Consider the following 6,756-nt stretch of genomic DNA (forward strand, 5'->3'; position numbering starts at 1 on the left):
AGGAGCCGCAGAGTTTTCAGAGCAGAACGATTTTCTTCCAATCAAAGACTCCATTGCCTACCTCGTCATCCTTGGTGGATTTATGGGTCTGGGAAGTGGAGACATTGATCCCAAAAAGATACACAAATCTAGAAACCTACCACACAAACCTATACCCTTTGACCGAAGATGGGCCTATGTATTTCTCCAAAACAACGTTGACCACCCTGGACCACAGTAATCCCGAATACCAGTCCTCTAAGATCCATGCTGGGCTGCTCCCAGTTCCTATGCACGCCCACGCATGCTATACACAAATTCCCCCTCTCCTAGTTTGCCAGCCAACTTCTTTACTAGTCGCCCCCCAGCCAGGAAATCAACTCCCCATAGCAACTGTGATGCAAAAAATAATGCTTTTACAGAAAACATTTTAGTCCAACAACATTGTCCCGTTTTCAGAGACCCTAATTGTGGACAATATTACTCCTGACAAAAGCGCAACCTGACAAGGCCTCATGGTGGGTTTCACAGGGATGTTGCTCTCTCCTCATGCTACACAGAAGCAAGGACCCACGGGACTTCTATTTTGCCCTCTGTCTGTAATAGGCTCTTATTCATGTTTCTCATCGAGTGAGGAAATAGGATAGTAAAATTGGCCACTGTTTGATTCCTCAGGTGAACTCGGTGGTTAACAACTATCACCTGCACGCTCTGCAGAAGATCCTTCTATGTCTCTCGCCTTTTGACCAGGACTCACTAGTGACACCCGCAACTCTTGAAGATTCGATGAGTTGAATTCCCTACCCTGGGGTTGCTCTGGTCCTGTGGAACCCTTGCAGATCCTCTGAAATGCTGCAGCTAGTTTATCACCTTGCGTTTGCAGATCCAAACAGATCTTCCTGGCCGTTCTTCATCAGCTTCACTGGTTGATGAATCAATGCACTGTGCAATCTAAGGTAGTTTTCATCATGCATTCTGTGACTATGGGCGCCCCTTTTCTCCTTAATAACCTTATAAGTACTGCTCCACTTGCTCGCTGTGATCGGATTCCTGTCGAATGAGCCTCATGGAAAAAGAAGACTATGCAGCCCTGGAAGACTTTCACTTTAAGGCTCTGTATCCCTAGTCCCATCTCTTGATTCACTTCTTTCCCGACCATAGGTTCCGTGTCAAGACACCTTGGAAAACGCCCTAAATATTGATTTGACAGACAAACGCATCTTGCAGAATGATCTTCAGCGAGGTCACTTGTGTCCATACTTGGGTCTTGTGAAAAGCTGAAAGATTCAGCAAAGCCAAAGAACAAATCCAGGCCCCTCCAAAGCGGTCAACCAGCTCACTATTTCTTCATCTCTCCTAATACCCTCTCCACCTCTCCTGATGCCCTCAGCCAAACATCTGGCTAACTCAATGGCTGCTCCTTCGCCACTTCTTTCAACTTCTGTCCCAGCTGTAGCCTGGTAAACCACCCACCTCAGCAACATGGGTGCCCAACACAAGCATCTCACCAGCTCTGGAGCTTTTTGCGTGCTACCACTGCAGAAAGTCCAGGCCTCGTTTGGCATCCCTGCTACTGTTAAAAAAAAAGAATATATATACCTTTGAATGCAACACAATCACCCATTGCCCCAGAAAAGACATTTTCAGGCTGACACTTCTTTGCTGGATATATAGTAAAAGTGTTCTTATTCTAACCCCCTTCTCTCACGCATTTTTGGTTTGTATGAAAGAAACATTCCCATCATTATGAGAAACTACATGGTGCAAACCTGTGGACCAGGGGATCTAAACATTGCGACAACAGACACTGGCGGGGCCTGAGGGGTTCCGCGCCCAAAACGTTCTATGTGCTTGAAGTACATGAGCGAATCGCTTTATATGGGTCTAACAAGTGCCTCCTGTCTGCTAGTAGTTAACGGAACAGGAGGTGCCTTCACTATTTTGCATAACCATTTTTGCATTTTCTCAGCTCATTTGTGAAAACAGCAGAGAGAGGAAACTGGCTCTTCATGTAACAGAACATCACCTTACTATTTAGTGAAAAGGAATTCTCTTTAAACATCCTGAGAGTTTGCTAAAGCCACTTCTTTTAAGACAGACTCTGGAGAGCCTATCACTGAAACTACACTCTCTCCAGGTAACCTGTGCAGGCTTCTGTCATTAAGTAAAGGCAGCCAGGAACCACCGGTGTGCAGAGTTATCCAGAGGCTATGATCAGTCTGCTACTAAAACAGCAAATCTCTTGAAGGAACTTGTTGATGTTTAGTGACCAATACACATGTAACATGAATTTACCAATAGTTGTAAGTAATGCTCCCCTCCCCCCAACCCTCAGCAAAAGGAGGATGAGCCCCGGAAGTTGAAGAATAACAAACTCTTAATCCACAGACACCTTTGTGGGACACTTTACCAGAAACAACTTCTCCTTCAGCTTTTGACTCACAGAACAGGATCCTGTCGTGGTCAACTGTTACAATGCTGCACTGCAATAGGTCTCTAAGGTTGTCAGTTATCCTACACCTTCCCAGGTATTCTGATGTTCTGTCTTCTACTGGGAAGCATCTTCTACCTTATTTCCTCAGACAACCAATGAAATTGGACCTGGTACTGATATCACTGTTATGTTACAGGTATTTATAGAGCACACATCAACCACAAGGGCACCTTGGCGCTAAGACGCAAAACCAGGCCAGATAGCTAAAAGTCTAGAAAGGCACGTTTTTTAGCGCACACCGGAACTGCAGGTGATAGTTAATTTGTGCATGCCTGTAGGAAGCTCATTCCATAAGGTGCCCGCGACAACCGAGAAAGCCCGGCCTCCCAAACGGGCTCTCCAGAATTTCGGGAAAGTAACCAAATTTGCCACTTCTGACTGTGAAAGCAGGAATAAGGAAATTATTAACCCTGGTTCCATGCCTCTAGCATGCAGACCTTTACTGTGCAGGCATTTATCGTGCCACATTTTGTGCGCCGCCCCTCACTTTTCTCCATACAAGACAATGTACACGGGTCATATGCATGCTTCCTGGCCCCACTCTGCTCCTCCTCACTGTTGTATGGATGGCAGGGGTTGGCTTCACCCTTCCAAACCATCCCACCTCCTCCACCACTTACCTCCTTTGTGACTTCCGTGTTCAACGTCCTCTCTGGCACCGCCCTCATAGCGCTCATGCTCCAATGAAAAATCCCCGCATACTCCTGTGGATACACGCTAATCTATACACAGGCATCACGGTTGTGCTTGTGTAGAAAAGACATAGTACCCCAAGATCCGATATACCAGGAAGCAACATGAAGTCGAAAACACATGAAAGATAGAGCAGCATTAATGTTGCTCCTTGCTCCGATAAATTGGGGACATTCATTCACTAAAATGCCGTGGGCAGGGGAAATGGCAGGACCCGCTGTTTTGGAAAGCCATATGCACGGGCAAAATAAACTGCGCTTTTTTGATTTTTTGTAATAGTTATGCAGGTAGTTCTGTTTCGGAGAGTGACACCTGCTAATTGGCCCCACTTTTAATGCCTCATGCCAAAAAATATAACGCACACATGTACCACTGCCTGGCCTCCCCAGCACTTTCCTCACGTCGGAACAGGTAGGTTCAAAGGTTTCAAGTGCATTGCTGAACAAACACAAACTGCCACTAGGTAGAGGTGGTTTTTAAACTGCCTGTACATTGCTTTAAAAATATGATTGTTTACCCTATCAGCCTGGTGGCAGTTGTCAGTATCTACATGTATCCCATGTCTAGTTTTGACATGTTTGCTATTGAGATTACACAACTGTACAGCGACAAGAATTTGATGTCTGTGATTTTCAGCTTGGTGAACCGTGACTCATTCATGGCAGGGATAGTGTATTAAGCTGTTTGCCTGGATGTACCAGCAACAACCATGTGGAGTCCAGTCCTGAAGACCTCCCTTTCATCCCCCAGAGAAGGGTTGTCACCTTTCTCCAGGGAACAGGAACACTCCCTGGGGAGTCCCTGAGAACCGGTGCAATGGCCAATTCACATCACAGTGCCGATTACTGGAGACTTTTGAGATAGGCAGACAGAGGAAGGCTGCGGGGTTATCACAGTCCAAAGGACAGATTGAGTCCACAGAGATGCCCGGCATCTTGGATTTTGCTATGGCTCCCAAACCTTCAGCCTTCCTTCCTTACTAGCTGCAGACAAGACGTGCTGGGTATGACATCAACAGGCAAAGAACAATACAGCAGCCTGGACTGGGTTCCTAACAACATGCTTGCTCTGAACCAATCTTCTGTAGGATTTTGCCTATATATGAGGGGGAGCCCTCCCCTAAATTGATTATTCCTTGGAACACGTTTGAAGAAGGGGTAGACCTGGAACCTGATTGGAAGTACAATCTGCTCCAAAGTAGTCTGCCAGATAGGTGAAGCCTAGAGACTTTCAACCAAGAAGCAAGTTCCTGCCTCCAAACATCCCTGCAGCATTTGTGAGCCGAAATTTCTGTGTGGACTAAAGCCTTACCTGCTGCCTGGACACTGGAACCAACTCCTGCTCACCGGACGTACTAATTTCTGCAGGTGCTCATTGGTAACCTTCCCAGTTTGGAAGGGCAGAAGAATGGATTCCCCTTGCCTCTGGAGACACTGCACAGGGCTTGCCAGCAACTGAGAAGTCCAGGAACAGCCCTGGGCCTTAGTTCCCACCTTGAACCACTTCTGAACTATACCGACCCAGACACCCCTGCCTGTCCCAAGCTGCTTTGTGCCATTGGTGCTTGTTGTACTGCACCATGTGGGGGGCCAGTCGCCTAGCACACTAAATGAAAGCTGAACCACTGCCTCAAAAAAATGGCCTAGAAGCCTGCCAGGTGGCTCTAAGGTGGCCCTGTCTGGCCCACCTTAGAGCCCCTTACTGACTTCTGAGCTTCCCTTTCCAGCTTTTTTGAAATACATATCCAGTAGCTTTGACATTTAAGCTGCTAATCTTTGGCTGAGCCCCAAATCTACAAACCCAGAGTATCCCTTCTATTTTAAAGAATGCTTTGCCTTACATGGATGGGCCAGTAGTGTTTTATTACTTTAGTGCATTTTTTGTTAGGTTGTTTAACGTGCTTATTATTATTTTATTTTTTTATAGAACCTTGGTTGGGCAGTCTTATTTTGGTATGCCTGCCCTATCATTTGTATTGCTTCTGTACCAGCTCACACCCCTCCTGAAAAGTATGTCCTGCACAGAGGTAGACATGTTTCACCTTTGTTTTGGATTGCTGCTGATTTAGTAGTGGTGTGTGGCCGATTAGGTGCTTTAGCTACTAGTCATCCCTGTAATATCCCAAAGCAGTAGTCATTTTGTCACGCACACCCAACGCCCTCACAGAAAATGACATCACATGAGCACGATGGCATCAACTGAAGTGACATCACCAATGAGAAAAAACAACAATGAGCGTCAAACAGATACCGAAGCAGAGGTACCAACAATATACCAAAGAGCTCACTGTCTTGATATGCTTTTGGCAGTCTTGATATGGCAGGGGCGAGGCCATCAAAGGTCTATGAAAGGGATTTCAGTAGGCAAGGCACAAGCTCTGACAATGGATGCGAGTTGTAGCCTTCCACAGATCCAAAATAAAGATTCTTTGGGGGTCATTCTTTAAGGACTCCGTCACAAAAAGCATAATTAGCTGCAAGTGCATAACCCAGTTATTGTGATGATGGATGCTATTTGTAGTAAGTCATTTTTCATAATGTTGTCCCTTTTCTTTGCTGTAGAAATAGAAGACTTCATAATTAATCCAAACCAATTCATTTGAATTACTTTCTGCCGATTTTACATTTGTATATAAAAGAAAGCACACTTTAATATAACAACAACATACCAGGACCCATTCACTTCACACGCACACATATGTACCACAAATATTCACAAATATACAGCATCACAATTCAAAACCTTGAATGGAGGGAAAAAAGAAAATCATATTTAAACAAATAAATTATTTCTTTGGAGTTTGGTACAACGTAACACTTCAAAACCACAAATCAATGGCAGATTATTCTGACTCACTGTTTTCACAGAATCCATAATATCCCAATGTATATCTGCCATGCGGTAATGACATCTGGGTGGCACAGAATTGCAGAGATCCTGTGTTATTTAGGGGTAAAACATGAGTGTAAAGTTGGGTCACGATCCTGTCTATTTCTGAATTGTTGTTAACTGAGTTTATAGGGGTGCCCCATTATCCTAAACTATGATCATTATATGTGTGCGCTCATAGTTACCCGTGCATAAGTCAGTGCTCCACTTGGGCTGCCCCAGTCAAGAGTCTGGACATGCCACTTTACTGAGCTATGCACTTTCACAAGATCAGCTTTAGGCTGTATCTTCCATTTGAATGTAAAAATAACTGTGGCTCGGCCTTCACTCTGGACAAACTAACCACTTTTTACAGGGTAGTTTGTTTTTAACTCGTCCTGCATATTGAGGCATACTTGTCATCTGGGGTGAGCCACATTGAATTTGAAGTGAGCTCTGGCGTTCAGTTCTCAGTGACCTCTCTCCTGGAAGAACATCTGGGTTCAGAGGACGGTCTTAATGTGAGGAATTCGACCATCCGCGTGGGGAGAGTGCGCTCGCTTGGGCTTTTTGATTGTTTTTGTTAAATGAAAATGAATGATGGTAGACCAACCTCAGAGAAATGTGTATGGCCATTCCGCGCCCATTTCATCTGCTTCCCGCACAAAATGCATAGTCACGTGTACTCCGGGAACACACAGTCTACAGGCACCATCTTCCCC

This window comes from Ambystoma mexicanum, chromosome 2p (genome assembly GCF_040938575.1).
Source record: "Ambystoma mexicanum isolate Mex_15411 chromosome 2p, UKY_AmexF1_1, whole genome shotgun sequence".
In the NCBI taxonomy this organism is placed as follows: Eukaryota; Metazoa; Chordata; class Amphibia; order Caudata; family Ambystomatidae; genus Ambystoma; species Ambystoma mexicanum.